Source organism: Gadus chalcogrammus, chromosome 5 (assembly GCF_026213295.1).
Source record: "Gadus chalcogrammus isolate NIFS_2021 chromosome 5, NIFS_Gcha_1.0, whole genome shotgun sequence".
Classification (NCBI taxonomy): Eukaryota; Metazoa; Chordata; class Actinopteri; order Gadiformes; family Gadidae; genus Gadus; species Gadus chalcogrammus.
Window position 1 is genome coordinate 655,489 of NC_079416.1, and position 17,421 is coordinate 672,909.

Here is a 17,421-nt window from a genome sequence, read left to right on the forward strand (position 1 = left end):
AATGTTTAAATTCTCCTGCTTTACTATCAAGCAGCTATTCGGGAAAAGTCTATCTGGAACAGAAACTTCAGCAGCGTCTACTTGGCACCACGCACCTCTTCAACCGATAGCCGCGTCATATTATTAAGTGTTTAAAACCTGCGCTGAAAACCTGTTCATGCGGGAGCTTATGATGACAAAATTTTCTAGGGTTTTGAGCAATCTACATGGTTTTCCGTTAGTGTATGGTTATCACGTTCGCCTCACACGCGAAAGGTCCCCGGTTCGAAACCGGGCGGAAACATCAAAACTGTTTTGAGATCAATAAAGTTAATGTTTAAATTCTCCTGCTTTACTATCAAGCAGCTATTCGTGATGAGTCTATCTGGAACAGAGCCTTCAGCAGCGTCTACTTGGCACCACGCCACCTCTTCAACCGATAGCCACGTCATATTATTAAGTGTTTAAACCTGCGCTGAAAACCTGTTCATGTGGGAGCTTCTGCTGACAAAATTTTCTAGGGTTATGCTCAAGCTAACAGGTTTCCGTTGTGTAGTGATTATCACGTTCGCCTAACACGCGAAAGGTCTCCGGTTTGAAACCGGGCAGAAAAAGTTTCATTGTTTTGAGATATACAAAGTTAATGTTTAAATTCTCCTGCTTTACTATCAAGCAGCTATTCGGGAAAAGTCTATCTGGAACAGAAACTTCAGCAGCGTCTACTTGGCACCACGCCACCTCTTCAACCGATAGCCTCGTCATATTATTAAGTATTTAAACCAACGTGGAAAACCTGTTCATGCGGGTGCTTCTGATAACAATATTTTCTAGTTTTTTTTTCTTTAGCACAGGTTTCCGTAGTGTAGTGGTTATCACGTTCGCCTTACACGCGAAAGGTCCCCGGTTCAAGACCGGGCGGAAACAGCATTAATTACAAATTTAATGTTTAAATTCTCCTGCTTTGCTATCAAGCAGCTATTCGGGAAAAGTCTGTCTGGAACAGGACCTTCAGCAGTGACTACTTGGCACCACACCACCTCTTCAACCGACAGCCTCGTCTTATTATTAAAGTGTTTAAACCTGCGCTGAAAACCTGTTCATGTGGGAGCTTCTGCTGACAAAATTTTCTAGGGTTATGCTCAAGCTAATAGGTTTCCGTTGTGTAGTGATTATCACGTTCGCCTAACACGCGATAGGTCCCCGGTTCGAAACCGGGCAGAAACAGTTTCATCGTTTTGAGATATACAAAGTTAATGTTTAAATTCTCCTGCTTTACTATCAAGCAGCTGTTCGGGAAAAGGCTATCTGGAACAGAAACTTCAGCAGCGTCTACTTGGCACCACGCCAACTCTTCAACCGATAGCCGCGTCATATTATTAAGTGTTTAAACCTGTGCTGAAAACCTGTTCATGCGGGAGCTTCTGCTGACAAAATTTTCTAGGGTTTTCCGTAGTGTAATGATTATCACGTTCGCCTAACACGCGAAAGGTCTCCGGTTTGAAACCGGGCAGAAACAGTTTTATTGCTTTGAGATATACAAAGTTAATGTTTAAATTCTCCTGCTTTACTATCAAGCAGCTATTCGGGAAAAGTCTATCTGGAACAGAAACTTCAGCAGCGTCTACTTGGCACCACGCCACCTCTTCAACCGATAGCCGCGTCATATTATTAAGTGTTTAAACCTGCGCTGAAAACCTGTTCATGCGGGAGCTTCTGCTGACAAAATTTTCTAGGGTTTTGAGCAATCTACATGGTTTCCGTAGTGTAGTGGTTATCAAGTTTGCCTCACACGTGAAAGGTCCCCGGTTCGAAACCGGGCGGAAACATCAAAACTGTATTGAGATCAATAAAGTTAATGTTTAAATTCTCCTGCTTTACTATCAAGCAGCTATTCGTGATGAGTCTATCTGGAACAGAGCCTTCAGCAGCGTCTACTTGGCACCACGCCACCTCTTCAACCGATAGCCACGTCATATTATTAAGTGTTTAAACCTGCGCTGAAAACCTGTTCATGTGGGAGCTTCTGCTGACAAAATTTTCTAGGGTTATGCTCAAGCTAACAGGTTTCCGTTGTGTAGTGATTATCACGTTCGCCTAACACGCGAAAGGTCTCCGGTTTGAAACCGGGCAGAAAAAGTTTCATTGTTTTGAGATATACAAAGTTAATGTTTAAATTCTCCTGCTTTACTATCAAGCAGCTATTCGGGAAAAGTCTATCTGGAACAGAAACTTCAGCAGCGTCTACTTGGCACCACGCCACCTCTTCAACCGATAGCCTCGTCATATTATTAAGTATTTAAACCAACGTGGAAAACCTGTTCATGCGGGTGCTTCTGATAACAATATTTTCTAGTTTTTTTTTCTTTCGCACAGGTTTCCGTAGTGTAGTGGTTATCACGTTCGCCTTACACGCGAAAGGTCCCCGGTTCAAGACCGGGCGGAAACAGCATTAATTACAAATTTAATGTTTAAATTCTCCTGCTTTGCTATCAAGCAGCTATTCGGGAAAAGTCTGTCTGGAACAGGACCTTCAGCAGTGACTACTTGGCACCACACCACCTCTTCAACCGACAGCCTCGTCTTATTATTAAGTGTTTAAACCTGCGCTGAAAACCTGTTCATGTGGGAGCTTCTGCTGACAAAATGTTCTAGGGTTATGCTCAAGCTAATAGGTTTCCGTTGTGTAGTGATTATCACGTTCGCCTAACACGCGATAGGTCCCCGGTTCGAAACCGGGCAGAAACAGTTTCATCGTTTTGAGATATACAAAGTTAATGTTTAAATTCTCCTGCTTTACTATCAAGCAGCTGTTCGGGAAAAGGCTACCTGGAACAGAAACTTCAGCAGCGTCTACTTGGCACCACGCCAACTCTTCAACCGATAGCCGCGTCATATTATTAAGTGTTTAAACCTGTGCTGAAAACCTGTTCATGTGGGAGCTTCTGCTGACAAAATTTTCTAGGGTTATGCTCAAGCTAATAGGTTTCCGTTGTGTAGTGATTATCACGTTCGCCCAACACGCGATAGGTCCCCGGTTCGAAACCGGGCAGAAACAGTTTCATCGTTTTGAGATATACAAAGTTAATGTTTAAATTCTCCTGCTTTACTATCAAGCAGCTGTTCGGGAAAAGGCTATCTGGAACAGAAACTTCAGCAGCGTCTACTTGGCACCACGCCAACTCTTCAACCGATAGCCGCGTCATATTATTAAGTGTTTAAACCTGCGCTGAAAACCTGTTCATGCGGGAGCTTCTGCTGACACAATTTTCTAGGGTTTTCCGTAGTGTAGTGATTATCACGTTCGCCTAACACGCGAAAGGTCTCCGGTTTGAAACCGGGCAGAAACAGTTTTATTGCTTTGAGATATACAAAGTTAATGTTTAAATTCTCCTGCTTTACTATCAAGCAGCTATTCGGGAAAAGTCTATCTGGAACAGAAACTTCAGCAGCGTCTACTTGGCACCACGCCACCTCTTCAACCGATAGCCGCGTCATATTATTAAGTGTTTAAACCTGCGCTGAAAACCTGTTCATGCGGGAGCTTCTGCTGACAAAATTTTCTAGGGTTTTGAGCAATCTACATGGTTTCCGTAGTGTAGTGGTTATCACGTTCGCCTCACACGCGAAAGGTCCCCGGTTCGAAACCGGGCGGAAACATCAAAACTGTTTTGAGATCAATAAAGTTAATGTTTAAATTCTCCTGCTTTACTATCAAGCAGCTATTCGTGATGAGTCTATCTGGAACAGAGCCTTCAGCAGCGTCTACTTGGCACCACGCCACCTCTTCAACCGATAGCCACGTCATATTATTAAGTGTTTAAACCTGCGCTGAAAACCTGTTCATGTGGGAGCTTCTGCTGACAAAATTTTCTAGGGTTATGCTCAAGCTAACAGGTTTCCGTTGTGTAGTGATTATCACGTTCGCCTAACACGCGAAAGGTCTCCGGTTTGAAACCGGGCAGAAAAAGTTTCATTGTTTTGAGATATACAAAGTTAATGTTTAAATTCTCCTGCTTTACTATCAAGCAGCTATTCGGGAAAAGTCTATCTGGAACAGAAACTTCAGCAGCGTCTACTTGGCACCACGCCACCTCTTCAACCGATAGCCTCGTCATATTATTAAGTATTTAAACCAACGTGGAAAACCTGTTCATGCGGGTGCTTCTGATAACAATATTTTCTAGTTTTTTTTTCTTTAGCACAGGTTTCCGTAGTGTAGTGGTTATCACGTTCGCCTTACACGCGAAAGGTCCCCGGTTCAAGACCGGGCGGAAACAGCATTAATTACAAATTTAATGTTTAAATTCTCCTGCTTTGCTATCAAGCAGCTATTCGGGAAAAGTCTGTCTGGAACAGGACCTTCAGCAGTGACTACTTGGCACCACACCACCTCTTCAACCGACAGCCTCGTCTTATTATTAAGTGTTTAAACCTGCGCTGAAAACCTGTTCATGTGGGAGCTTCTGCTGACAAAATTTTCTAGGGTTATGCTCAAGCTAATAGGTTTCCGTTGTGTAGTGATTATCACGTTCGCCTAACACGCGATAGGTCCCCGGTTCGAAACCGGGCAGAAACAGTTTCATCGTTTTGAGATATACAAAGTTAATGTTTAAATTCTCCTGCTTTACTATCAAGCAGCTGTTCGGGAAAAGGCTATCTGGAACAGAAACTTCAGCAGCGTCTACTTGGCACCACGCCAACTCTTCAACCGATAGCCGCGTCATATTATTAAGTGTTTAAACCTGTGCTGAAAACCTGTTCATGCGGGAGCTTCTGCTGACAAAATTTTCTAGGGTTTTCCGTAGTGTAGTGATTATCACGTTCGCCTAACACGCGAAAGGTCTCCGGTTTGAAACCGGGCAGAAACAGTTTTATTGCTTTGAGATATACAAAGTTAATGTTTAAATTCTCCTGCTTTACTATCAAGCAGCTATTCGGGAAAAGTCTATCTGGAACAGAAACTTCAGCAGCGTCTACTTGGCACCACGCCACCTCTTCAACCGATAGCCGCGTCATATTATTAAGTGTTTAAACCTGCGCTGAAAACCTGTTCATGCGGGAGCTTCTGCTGACAAAATTTTCTAGGGTTTTGAGCAATCTACATGGTTTCCGTAGTGTAGTGGTTATCAAGTTTGCCTCACACGCGAAAGGTCCCCGGTTCGAAACCGGGCGGAAACATCAAAACTGTATTGAGATCAATAAAGTTAATGTTTAAATTCTCCTGCTTTACTATCAAGCAGCTATTCGTGATGAGTCTATCTGGAACAGAGCCTTCAGCAGCGTCTACTTGGCACCACGCCACCTCTTCAACCGATAGCCACGTCATATTATTAAGTGTTTAAACCTGCGCTGAAAACCTGTTCATGTGGGAGCTTCTGCTGACAACATTTTCTAGGGTTATGCTCAAGCTAACAGGTTTCCGTTGTGTAGTGATTATCACGTTCGCCTAACACGCGAAAGGTCTCCGGTTTGAAACCGGGCAGAAAAAGTTTCATTGTTTTGAGATATACAAAGTTAATGTTTAAATTCTCCTGCTTTACTATCAAGCAGCTATTCGGGAAAAGTCTATCTGGAACAGAAACTTCAGCAGCGTCTACTTGGCACCACGCCACCTCTTCAACCGATAGCCTCGTCATATTATTAAGTATTTAAACCAACGTGGAAAACCTGTTCATGCGGGTGCTTCTGATAACAATATTTTCTAGTTTTTTTTTCTTTCGCACAGGTTTCCGTAGTGTAGTGGTTATCACGTTCGCCTTACACGCGAAAGGTCCCCGGTTCAAGACCGGGCGGAAACAGCATTAATTACAAATTTAATGTTTAAATTCTCCTGCTTTGCTATCAAGCAGCTATTCGGGAAAAGTCTGTCTGGAACAGGACCTTCAGCAGTGACTACTTGGCACCACACCACCTCTTCAACCGACAGCCTCGTCTTATTATTAAGTGTTTTAAACCTGCGCTGAAAACCTGTTCATGTGGGAGCTTCTGCTGACAAATGTTCTAGGGTTATGCTCAAGCTAATAGGTTTCCGTTGTGTAGTGATTATCACGTTCGCCTAACACGCGATAGGTCTCCGGTTTGAAACCGGGCAGAAAAAGTTTCATTGTTTTGAGATATACAAAGTTAATGTTTAAATTCTCCTGCTTTACTATCAAGCAGCTATTCGGGAAAAGTCTATCTGGAACAGAAACTTCAGCAGCGTCTACTTGGCACCACGCCACCTCTTCAACCGATAGCCTCGTCATATTATTAAGTATTTAAACCAACGTGGAAAACCTGTTCATGCGGGTGCTTCTGATAACAATATTTTCTAGTTTTTTTTTCTTTAGCACAGGTTTCCGTAGTGTAGTGGTTATCACGTTCGCCTTACACGCGAAAGGTCCCCGGTTCAAGACCGGGCGGAAACAGCATTAATTACAAATTTAATGTTTAAATTCTCCTGCTTTGCTATCAAGCAGCTATTCGGGAAAAGTCTGTCTGGAACAGGACCTTCAGCAGTGACTACTTGGCACCACACCACCTCTTCAACCGACAGCCTCGTCTTATTATTAAATGTTTAAACCTGCGCTGAAAACCTGTTCATGTGGGAGCTTCTGCTGACAAAATTTTCTAGGGTTATGCTCAAGCTAATAGGTTTCCGTTGTGTAGTGATTATCACGTTCGCCTAACACGCGATAGGTCCCCGGTTCGAAACCGGGCAGAAACAGTTTCATCGTTTGAGATATACAAAGTTAATGTTTAAATTCTCCTGCTTTACTATCAAGCAGCTGTTCGGGAAAAGGCTATCTGGAACAGAAACTTCAGCAGCGTCTACTTGGCACCACGCCAACTCTTCAACCGATAGCCGCGTCATATTATTAAGTGTTTAAACCTGTGCTGAAAACCTGTTCATGCGGGAGCTTCTGCTGACAAAATTTTCTAGGGTTTTCCGTAGTGTAGTGATTATCACGTTCGCCTAACACGCGAAAGGTCTCCGGTTTGAAACCGGGCAGAAACAGTTTTATTGCTTTGAGATATACAAAGTTAATGTTTAAATTCTCCTGCTTTACTATCAAGCAGCTATTCGGGAAAAGTCTATCTGGAACAGAAACTTCAGCAGCGTCTACTTGGCACCACGCCACCTCTTCAACCGATAGCCGCGTCATATTATTAAGTGTTTAAACCTGCGCTGAAAACCTGTTCATGCGGGAGCTTCTGCTGACAAAATTTTCTAGGGTTTTGAGCAATCTACATGGTTTCCGTAGTGTAGTGGTTATCAAGTTTGCCTCACACGCGAAAGGTCCCCGGTTCGAAACCGGGCGGAAACATCAAAACTGTATTGAGATCAATAAAGTTAATGTTTAAATTCTCCTGCTTTACTATCAAGCAGCTATTCGTGATGAGTCTATCTGGAACAGAGCCTTCAGCAGCGTCTACTTGGCACCACGCCACCTCTTCAACCGATAGCCACGTCATATTATTAAGTGTTTAAACCTGCGCTGAAAACCTGTTCATGTGGGAGCTTCTGCTGACAACATTTTCTAGGGTTATGCTCAAGCTAACAGGTTTCCGTTGTGTAGTGATTATCACGTTCGCCTAACACGCGAAAGGTCTCCGGTTTGAAACCGGGCAGAAAAAGTTTCATTGTTTTGAGATATACAAAGTTAATGTTTAAATTCTCCTGCTTTACTATCAAGCAGCTGTTCGGGAAAAGGCTATCTGGAACAGAAACTTCAGCAGCGTCTACTTGGCACCACGCCAACCTCTTCAACCGATAGCCTCGTCATATTATTAAGTATTTAAACCAACGTGGAAAACCTGTTCATGCGGGAGCTTCTGCTGACACAATTTTCTAGGGTTTTCCGTAGTGTAGTGATTATCACGTTCGCCTAACACGCGAAAGGTCTCCGGTTTGAAACCGGGCAGAAACAGTTTTATTGCTTTGAGATATACAAAGTTAATGTTTAAATTCTCCTGCTTTACTATCAAGCAGCTATTCGGGAAAAGTCTATCTGGAACAGAAACTTCAGCAGCGTCTACTTGGCACCACGCCACCTCTTCAACCGATAGCCGCGTCATATTATTAAGTGTTTAAACCTGCGCTGAAAACCTGTTCATGCGGGAGCTTCTGCTGACAAAATTTTCTAGGGTTTTGAGCAATCTACATGGTTTCCGTAGTGTAGTGGTTATCACGTTCGCCTCACACGCGAAAGGTCCCCGGTTCGAAACCGGGCGGAAACATCAAAACTGTTTTGAGATCAATAAAGTTAATGTTTAAATTCTCCTGCTTTACTATCAAGCAGCTATTCGTGATGAGTCTATCTGGAACAGAGCCTTCAGCAGCGTCTACTTGGCACCACGCCACCTCTTCAACCGATAGCCACGTCATATTATTAAGTGTTTAAACCTGCGCTGAAAACCTGTTCATGTGGGAGCTTCTGCTGACAAAATTTTCTAGGGTTATGCTCAAGCTAACAGGTTTCCGTTGTGTAGTGATTATCACGTTCGCCTAACACGCGAAAGGTCTCCGGTTTGAAACCGGGCAGAAAAAGTTTCATTGTTTTGAGATATACAAAGTTAATGTTTAAATTCTCCTGCTTTACTATCAAGCAGCTATTCGGGAAAAGTCTATCTGGAACAGAAACTTCAGCAGCGTCTACTTGGCACCACGCCACCTCTTCAACCGATAGCCTCGTCATATTATTAAGTATTTAAACCAACGTGGAAAACCTGTTCATGCGGGTGCTTCTGATAACAATATTTTCTAGTTTTTTTTTCTTTAGCACAGGTTTCCGTAGTGTAGTGGTTATCACGTTCGCCTTACACGCGAAAGGTCCCCGGTTCAAGACCGGGCGGAAACAGCATTAATTACAAATTTAATGTTTAAATTCTCCTGCTTTGCTATCAAGCAGCTATTCGGGAAAAGTCTGTCTGGAACAGGACCTTCAGCAGTGACTACTTGGCACCAATATGACGATAGCCTCGTCATATTATTAAGTATTTAAACCAACGTGGAAAACCTGTTCATGCGGGTGCTTCTGATAACAATATTTTCTAGTTTTTTTTTCTTTCGCACAGGTTTCCGTAGTGTAGTGGTTATCACGTTCGCCTTACACGCGAAAGGTCCCGGTTCAAGACCGGGCGGAAACAGCATTAATTACAAATTTAATGTTTAAATTCTCCTGCTTTGCTATCAAGCAGCTATTCGGGAAAAGTCTGTCTGGAACAGGACCTTCAGCAGTGACTACTTGGCACCACACCACCTCTTCAACCGACAGCCTCGTCTTATTATTAAGTGTTTAAACCTGCGCTGAAAACCTGTTCATGTGGGAGCTTCTGCTGACAAAATGTTCTAGGGTTATGCTCAAGCTAACAGGTTTCCGTTGTGTAGTGATTATCACGTTCGCCTAACACGCGAAAGGTCTCCGGTTTGAAACCGGGCAGAAAAAGTTTCATTGTTTTGAGATATACAAAGTTAATGTTTAAATTCTCCTGCTTTACTATCAAGCAGCTATTCGGGAAAAGTCTATCTGGAACAGAAACTTCAGCAGCGTCTACTTGGCACCACGCCACCTCTTCAACCGATAGCCTCGTCATATTATTAAGTATTTAAACCAACGTGGAAAACCTGTTCATGCGGGTGCTTCTGATAACAATATTTTCTAGTTTTTTTTTCTTTAGCACAGGTTTCCGTAGTGTAGTGGTTATCACGTTCGCCTTACACGCGAAAGGTCCCCGGTTCAAGACCGGGCGGAAACAGCATTAATTACAAATTTAATGTTTAAATTCTCCTGCTTTGCTATCAAGCAGCTATTCGGGAAAAGTCTGTCTGGAACAGGACCTTCAGCAGTGACTACTTGGCACCACACCACCTCTTCAACCGACAGCCTCGTCTTATTATTAAATGTTTAAACCTGCGCTGAAAACCTGTTCATGTGGGAGCTTCTGCTGACAAAATTTTCTAGGGTTATGCTCAAGCTAATAGGTTTCCGTTGTGTAGTGATTATCACGTTCGCCTAACACGCGATAGGTCCCCGGTTCGAAACCGGGCAGGAAACAGTTTCATCGTTTTGAGATATACAAAGTTAATGTTTAAATTCTCCTGCTTTACTATCAAGCAGCTGTTCGGGAAAAGGCTATCTGGAACAGAAACTTCAGCAGCGTCTACTTGGCACCACGCCAACTCTTCAACCGATAGCCGCGTCATATTATTAAGTGTTTAAACCTGTGCTGAAAACCTGTTCATGCGGGAGCTTCTGCTGACAAAATTTTCTAGGGTTTTCCGTAGTGTAATGATTATCACGTTCGCCTAACACGCGAAAGGTCTCCGGTTTGAAACCGGGCAGAAACAGTTTTATTGCTTTGAGATATACAAAGTTAATGTTTAAATTCTCCTGCTTTACTATCAAGCAGCTATTCGGGAAAAGTCTATCTGGAACAGAAACTTCAGCAGCGTCTACTTGGCACCACGCCACCTCTTCAACCGATAGCCGCGTCATATTATTAAGTGTTTAAACCTGCGCTGAAAACCTGTTCATGCGGGAGCTTCTGCTGACAAAATTTTCTAGGGTTTTGAGCAATCTACATGGTTTCCGTAGTGTAGTGGTTATCAAGTTTGCCTCACACGCGAAAGGTCCCCGGTTCGAAACCGGGCGGAAACATCAAAACTGTATTGAGATCAATAAAGTTAATGTTTAAATTCTCCTGCTTTACTATCAAGCAGCTATTCGTGATGAGTCTATCTGGAACAGAGCCTTCAGCAGCGTCTACTTGGCACCACGCCACCTCTTCAACCGATAGCCACGTCATATTATTAAGTGTTTAAACCTGCGCTGAAAACCTGTTCATGTGGGAGCTTCTGCTGACAACATTTTCTAGGGTTATGCTCAAGCTAACAGGTTTCCGTTGTGTAGTGATTATCACGTTCGCCTAACACGCGAAAGGTCTCCGGTTTGAAACCGGGCAGAAAAAGTTTCATTGTTTTGAGATATACAAAGTTAATGTTTAAATTCTCCTGCTTTACTATCAAGCAGCTGTTCGGGAAAAGGCTATCTGGAACAGAAACTTCAGCAGCGTCTACTTGGCACCACGCCAACTCTTCAACCGATAGCCGCGTCATATTATTAAGTGTTTAAACCTGCGCTGAAAACCTGTTCATGCGGGAGCTTCTGCTGACACAATTTTCTAGGGTTTTCCGTAGTGTAGTGATTATCACGTTCGCCTAACACGCGAAAGGTCTCCGGTTTGAAACCGGGCAGAAACAGTTTTATTGCTTTGAGATATACAAAGTTAATGTTTAAATTCTCCTGCTTTACTATCAAGCAGCTATTCGGGAAAAGTCTATCTGGAACAGAAACTTCAGCAGCGTCTACTTGGCACCACGCCACCTCTTCAACCGATAGCCGCGTCATATTATTAAGTGTTTAAACCTGCGCTGAAAACCTGTTCATGCGGGAGCTTCTGCTGACAAAATTTTCTAGGGTTTTGAGCAATCTACATGGTTTCCGTAGTGTAGTGGTTATCACGTTCGCCTCACACGCGAAAGGTCCCCGGTTCGAAACCGGGCGGAAACATCAAAACTGTTTTGAGATCAATAAAGTTAATGTTTAAATTCTCCTGCTTTACTATCAAGCAGCTATTCGTGATGAGTCTATCTGGAACAGAGCCTTCAGCAGCGTCTACTTGGCACCACGCCACCTCTTCAACCGATAGCCACGTCATATTATTAAGTGTTTAAACCTGCGCTGAAAACCTGTTCATGTGGGAGCTTCTGCTGACAAAATTTTCTAGGGTTATGCTCAAGCTAACAGGTTTCCGTTGTGTAGTGATTATCACGTTCGCCTAACACGCGAAAGGTCTCCGGTTTGAAACCGGGCAGAAAAAGTTTCATTGTTTTGAGATATACAAAGTTAATGTTTAAATTCTCCTGCTTTACTATCAAGCAGCTATTCGGGAAAAGTCTATCTGGAACAGAAACTTCAGCAGCGTCTACTTGGCACCACGCCACCTCTTCAACCGATAGCCTCGTCATATTATTAAGTATTTAAACCAACGTGGAAAACCTGTTCATGCGGGTGCTTCTGATAACAATATTTTCTAGTTTTTTTTTCTTTCGCACAGGTTTCCGTAGTGTAGTGGTTATCACGTTCGCCTTACACGCGAAAGGTCCCCGGTTCAAGACCGGGCGGAAACAGCATTAATTACAAATTTAATGTTTAAATTCTCCTGCTTTGCTATCAAGCAGCTATTCGGGAAAAGTCTGTCTGGAACAGGACCTTCAGCAGTGACTACTTGGCACCACACCACCTCTTCAACCGACAGCCTCGTCTTATTATTAAGTGTTTAAACCTGCGCTGAAAACCTGTTCATGTGGGAGCTTCTGCTGACAAAATTTTCTAGGGTTATGCTCAAGCTAATAGGTTTCCGTTGTGTAGTGATTATCACGTTCGCCTAACACGCGATAGGTCCCCGGTTCGAAACCGGGCAGAAACAGTTTCATCGTTTTGAGATATACAAAGTTAATGTTTAAATTCTCCTGCTTTACTATCAAGCAGCTGTTCGGGAAAAGGCTATCTGGAACAGAAACTTCAGCAGCGTCTACTTGGCACCACGCCAACTCTTCAACCGATAGCCGCGTCATATTATTAAGTGTTTAAACCTGTGCTGAAAACCTGTTCATGCGGGAGCTTCTGCTGACAAAATTTTCTAGGGTTTTCCGTAGTGTAGTGATTATCACGTTCGCCTAACACGCGAAAGGTCTCCGGTTTGAAACCGGGCAGAAACAGTTTTATTGCTTTGAGATATACAAAGTTAATGTTTAAATTCTCCTGCTTTACTATCAAGCAGCTATTCGGGAAAAGTCTATCTGGAACAGAAACTTCAGCAGCGTCTACTTGGCACCACGCCACCTCTTCAACCGATAGCCGCGTCATATTATTAAGTGTTTAAACCTGCGCTGAAAACCTGTTCATGCGGGAGCTTCTGCTGACAAAATTTTCTAGGGTTTTGAGCAATCTACATGGTTTCCGTAGTGTAGTGGTTATCACGTTCGCCTCACACGCGAAAGGTCCCCGGTTCGAAACCGGGCGGAAACATCAAAACTGTTTTGAGATCAATAAAGTTAATGTTTAAATTCTCCTGCTTTACTATCAAGCAGCTATTCGTGATGAGTCTATCTGGAACAGAGCCTTCAGCAGCGTCTACTTGGCACCACGCCACCTCTTCAACCGATAGCCACGTCATATTATTAAGTGTTTAAACCTGCGCTGAAAACCTGTTCATGTGGGAGCTTCTGCTGACAAAATTTTCTAGGGTTATGCTCAAGCTAACAGGTTTCCGTTGTGTAGTGATTATCACGTTCGCCTAACACGCGAAAGGTCTCCGGTTTGAAACCGGGCAGAAAAAGTTTCATTGTTTTGAGATATACAAAGTTAATGTTTAAATTCTCCTGCTTTACTATCAAGCAGCTATTCGGGAAAAGTCTATCTGGAACAGAAACTTCAGCAGCGTCTACTTGGCACCACGCCACCTCTTCAACCGATAGCCTCGTCATATTATTAAGTATTTAAACCAACGTGGAAAACCTGTTCATGCGGGTGCTTCTGATAACAATATTTTCTAGTTTTTTTTTCTTTCGCACAGGTTTCCGTAGTGTAGTGGTTATCACGTTCGCCTTACACGCGAAAGGTCCCCGGTTCAAGACCGGGCGGAAACAGCATTAATTACAAATTTAATGTTTAAATTCTCCTGCTTTGCTATCAAGCAGCTATTCGGGAAAAGTCTGTCTGGAACAGGACCTTCAGCAGTGACTACTTGGCACCACACCACCTCTTCAACCGACAGCCTCGTCTTATTATTAAGTGTTTAAACCTGCGCTGAAAACCTGTTCATGTGGGAGCTTCTGCTGACAAAATGTTCTAGGGTTATGCTCAAGCTAATAGGTTTCCGTTGTGTAGTGATTATCACGTTCGCCTAACACGCGATAGGTCTCCGGTTTGAAACCGGGCAGAAAAAGTTTCATTGTTTTGAGATATACAAAGTTAATGTTTAAATTCTCCTGCTTTACTATCAAGCAGCTATTCGGGAAAAGTCTATCTGGAACAGAAACTTCAGCAGCGTCTACTTGGCACCACGCCACCTCTTCAACCGATAGCCGCGTCATATTATTAAGTATTTAAACCAACGTGGAAAACCTGTTCATGCGGGTGCTTCTGATAACAATATTTTCTAGTTTTTTTTTCTTTAGCACAGGTTTCCGTAGTGTAGTGGTTATCACGTTCGCCTTACACGCGAAAGGTCCCCGGTTCAAGACCGGGCGGAAACAGCATTAATTACAAATTTAATGTTTAAATTCTCCTGCTTTGCTATCAAGCAGCTATTCGGGAAAAGTCTGTCTGGAACAGGACCTTCAGCAGTGACTACTTGGCACCACACCACCTCTTCAACCGACAGCCTCGTCTTATTATTAAATGTTTAAACCTGCGCTGAAAACCTGTTCATGTGGGAGCTTCTGCTGACAAAATTTTCTAGGGTTATGCTCAAGCTAATAGGTTTCCGTTGTGTAGTGATTATCACGTTCGCCTAACACGCGATAGGTCCCCGGTTCGAAACCGGGCAGAAACAGTTTCATCGTTTTGAGATATACAAAGTTAATGTTTAAATTCTCCTGCTTTACTATCAAGCAGCTGTTCGGGAAAAGGCTATCTGGAACAGAAACTTCAGCAGCGTCTACTTGGCACCACGCCAACTCTTCAACCGATAGCCGCGTCATATTATTAAGTGTTTAAACCTGTGCTGAAAACCTGTTCATGCGGGAGCTTCTGCTGACAAAATTTTCTAGGGTTTTCCGTAGTGTAGTGATTATCACGTTCGCCTAACACGCGAAAGGTCTCCGGTTTGAAACCGGGCAGAAACAGTTTTATTGCTTTGAGATATACAAAGTTAATGTTTAAATTCTCCTGCTTTACTATCAAGCAGCTATTCGGGAAAAGTCTATCTGGAACAGAAACTTCAGCAGCGTCTACTTGGCACCACGCCACCTCTTCAACCGATAGCCGCGTCATATTATTAAGTGTTTAAACCTGCGCTGAAAACCTGTTCATGCGGGAGCTTCTGCTGACAAAATTTTCTAGGGTTTTGAGCAATCTACATGGTTTCCGTAGTGTAGTGGTTATCAAGTTTGCCTCACACGCGAAAGGTCCCCGGTTCGAAACCGGGCGGAAACATCAAAACTGTATTGAGATCAATAAAGTTAATGTTTAAATTCTCCTGCTTTACTATCAAGCAGCTATTCGTGATGAGTCTATCTGGAACAGAGCCTTCAGCAGCGTCTACTTGGCACCACGCCACCTCTTCAACCGATAGCCACGTCATATTATTAAGTGTTTAAACCTGCGCTGAAAACCTGTTCATGTGGGAGCTTCTGCTGACAAAATTTTCTAGGGTTATGCTCAAGCTAACAGGTTTCCGTTGTGTAGTGATTATCACGTTCGCCTAACACGCGAAAGGTCTCCGGTTTGAAACCGGGCAGAAAAAGTTTCATTGTTTTGAGATATACAAAGTTAATGTTTAAATTCTCCTGCTTTACTATCAAGCAGCTATTCGGGAAAAGTCTATCTGGAACAGAAACTTCAGCAGCGTCTACTTGGCACCACGCCACCTCTTCAACCGATAGCCTCGTCATATTATTAAGTATTTAAACCAACGTGGAAAACCTGTTCATGCGGGTGCTTCTGATAACAATATTTTCTAGTTTTTTTTTCTTTCGCACAGGTTTCCGTAGTGTAGTGGTTATCACGTTCGCCTTACACGCGAAAGGTCCCCGGTTCAAGACCGGGCGGAAACAGCATTAATTACAAATTTAATGTTTAAATTCTCCTGCTTTGCTATCAAGCAGCTATTCGGGAAAAGTCTGTCTGGAACAGGACCTTCAGCAGTGACTACTTGGCACCACACCACCTCTTCAACCGACAGCCTCGTCTTATTATTAAGTGTTTAAACCTGCGCTGAAAACCTGTTCATGTGGGAGCTTCTGCTGACAAAATGTTCTAGGGTTATGCTCAAGCTAATAGGTTTCCGTTGTGTAGTGATTATCACGTTCGCCTAACACGCGATAGGTCCCCGGTTCGAAACCGGGCAGAAACAGTTTCATCGTTTTGAGATATACAAAGTTAATGTTTAAATTCTCCTGCTTTACTATCAAGCAGCTGTTCGGGAAAAGGCTACCTGGAACAGAAACTTCAGCAGCGTCTACTTGGCACCACGCCAACTCTTCAACCGATAGCCGCGTCATATTATTAAGTGTTTAAACCTGTGCTGAAAACCTGTTCATGTGGGAGCTTCTGCTGACAAAATTTTCTAGGGTTATGCTCAAGCTAATAGGTTTCCGTTGTGTAGTGATTATCACGTTCGCCCAACACGCGATAGGTCCCCGGTTCGAAACCGGGCAGAAACAGTTTCATCGTTTTGAGATATACAAAGTTAATGTTTAAATTCTCCTGCTTTACTATCAAGCAGCTGTTCGGGAAAAGGCTATCTGGAACAGAAACTTCAGCAGCGTCTACTTGGCACCACGCCAACTCTTCAACCGATAGCCGCGTCATATTATTAAGTGTTTAAACCTGCGCTGAAAACCTGTTCATGCGGGAGCTTCTGCTGACACAATTTTCTAGGGTTTTCCGTAGTGTAGTGATTATCACGTTCGCCTAACACGCGAAAGGTCTCCGGTTTGAAACCGGGCAGAAACAGTTTCATTGTTTTGAGATCAACAAAGTTAATGTTTAAATTCTCCTGCTTTACTATCAAGCAGCTATTCGTGATGAGTCTATCTGGAACAGAGCCTTCAGCAGCGTCTACTTGGCACCACGCCACCTCTTCAACCGATAGCCGCGTCATATTATTAAGTGTTTAAACCTGCGCTGAAAACCTGTTCATGCGGGAGCTTCTGCTGACAACATTTTCTAGGGTTTTGAGCAATCTACATGGTTTCCGTAGTGTAGTGGTTATCACGTTCGCCTCACACGCGAAAGGTCCCCGGTTCGAAACCGGGCGGAAACATCAAAACTGTTTTGAGATCAATAAAGTTAATGTTTAAATTCTCCTACTTTACTATCAAGCAGCTATTCGTGATGAGTCTATCTGGAACAGAGCCTTCAGCAGCGTCTACTTGGCACCATGCCACCTCTTCAACCGATAGCCACGTCATATTATTAAGTGTTTAAACCTGCGCTGAAAACCTGTTCATGTGGGAGCTTCTGCTGACAACATTTTCTAGGGTTATGCAAAAGCTAACAGGTTTCCGTTGTATAGTGATTATCACGTTCGCCTAACACGCGAAAGGTCTCCGGTTTGAAACCGGGCAGAAAAAGTTTCATTGTTTTGAGATATACAAAGTTAATGTTTAAATTCTCCTGCTTTACTATCAAGCTGCTATTCGGGAAAAGTCTATCTGGAACAGAAACTTCA

General features: G+C 43.2%; 17 non-coding genes across 17 annotated transcripts; all 17 read left to right on the forward strand.

The window, feature by feature from the left end:
- The first annotated feature begins 830 nt into the window (after window positions 1–830).
- trnav-uac (transfer RNA valine (anticodon UAC)) lies at window positions 831–903 on the forward strand. The gene has a single exon. It is a non-coding gene; the product is annotated as a tRNA-Val (tRNA).
- A 1,449-nt stretch (window positions 904–2,352) lies between these two features.
- trnav-uac (transfer RNA valine (anticodon UAC)) lies at window positions 2,353–2,425 on the forward strand. The gene has a single exon. It is a non-coding gene; the product is annotated as a tRNA-Val (tRNA).
- A 1,138-nt stretch (window positions 2,426–3,563) lies between these two features.
- On the forward strand, window positions 3,564–3,636 carry trnav-cac (transfer RNA valine (anticodon CAC)). The gene has a single exon. It is a non-coding gene; the product is annotated as a tRNA-Val (tRNA).
- A 547-nt stretch (window positions 3,637–4,183) lies between these two features.
- Window positions 4,184–4,256, forward strand: trnav-uac (transfer RNA valine (anticodon UAC)). The gene has a single exon. It is a non-coding gene; the product is annotated as a tRNA-Val (tRNA).
- A 1,448-nt stretch (window positions 4,257–5,704) lies between these two features.
- On the forward strand, window positions 5,705–5,777 carry trnav-uac (transfer RNA valine (anticodon UAC)). The gene has a single exon. It is a non-coding gene; the product is annotated as a tRNA-Val (tRNA).
- A 536-nt stretch (window positions 5,778–6,313) lies between these two features.
- On the forward strand, window positions 6,314–6,386 carry trnav-uac (transfer RNA valine (anticodon UAC)). Its single transcript has one exon. It is a non-coding gene; the product is annotated as a tRNA-Val (tRNA).
- A 1,740-nt stretch (window positions 6,387–8,126) lies between these two features.
- On the forward strand, window positions 8,127–8,199 carry trnav-cac (transfer RNA valine (anticodon CAC)). The gene has a single exon. It is a non-coding gene; the product is annotated as a tRNA-Val (tRNA).
- A 547-nt stretch (window positions 8,200–8,746) lies between these two features.
- trnav-uac (transfer RNA valine (anticodon UAC)) lies at window positions 8,747–8,819 on the forward strand. Its single transcript has one exon. It is a non-coding gene; the product is annotated as a tRNA-Val (tRNA).
- Window positions 8,820–9,036: 217 nt separating this feature from the next.
- Window positions 9,037–9,108, forward strand: trnav-uac (transfer RNA valine (anticodon UAC)). Its single transcript has one exon. It is a non-coding gene; the product is annotated as a tRNA-Val (tRNA).
- A 536-nt stretch (window positions 9,109–9,644) lies between these two features.
- Window positions 9,645–9,717, forward strand: trnav-uac (transfer RNA valine (anticodon UAC)). Its single transcript has one exon. It is a non-coding gene; the product is annotated as a tRNA-Val (tRNA).
- Window positions 9,718–11,458: 1,741 nt separating this feature from the next.
- On the forward strand, window positions 11,459–11,531 carry trnav-cac (transfer RNA valine (anticodon CAC)). Its single transcript has one exon. It is a non-coding gene; the product is annotated as a tRNA-Val (tRNA).
- Window positions 11,532–12,078: 547 nt separating this feature from the next.
- trnav-uac (transfer RNA valine (anticodon UAC)) lies at window positions 12,079–12,151 on the forward strand. The gene has a single exon. It is a non-coding gene; the product is annotated as a tRNA-Val (tRNA).
- Window positions 12,152–12,979: 828 nt separating this feature from the next.
- Window positions 12,980–13,052, forward strand: trnav-cac (transfer RNA valine (anticodon CAC)). The gene has a single exon. It is a non-coding gene; the product is annotated as a tRNA-Val (tRNA).
- Window positions 13,053–13,599: 547 nt separating this feature from the next.
- trnav-uac (transfer RNA valine (anticodon UAC)) lies at window positions 13,600–13,672 on the forward strand. Its single transcript has one exon. It is a non-coding gene; the product is annotated as a tRNA-Val (tRNA).
- Window positions 13,673–14,208: 536 nt separating this feature from the next.
- On the forward strand, window positions 14,209–14,281 carry trnav-uac (transfer RNA valine (anticodon UAC)). The gene has a single exon. It is a non-coding gene; the product is annotated as a tRNA-Val (tRNA).
- A 1,448-nt stretch (window positions 14,282–15,729) lies between these two features.
- Window positions 15,730–15,802, forward strand: trnav-uac (transfer RNA valine (anticodon UAC)). Its single transcript has one exon. It is a non-coding gene; the product is annotated as a tRNA-Val (tRNA).
- A 1,138-nt stretch (window positions 15,803–16,940) lies between these two features.
- On the forward strand, window positions 16,941–17,013 carry trnav-cac (transfer RNA valine (anticodon CAC)). Its single transcript has one exon. It is a non-coding gene; the product is annotated as a tRNA-Val (tRNA).
- The last annotated feature ends 408 nt before the right edge of the window (window positions 17,014–17,421 follow it).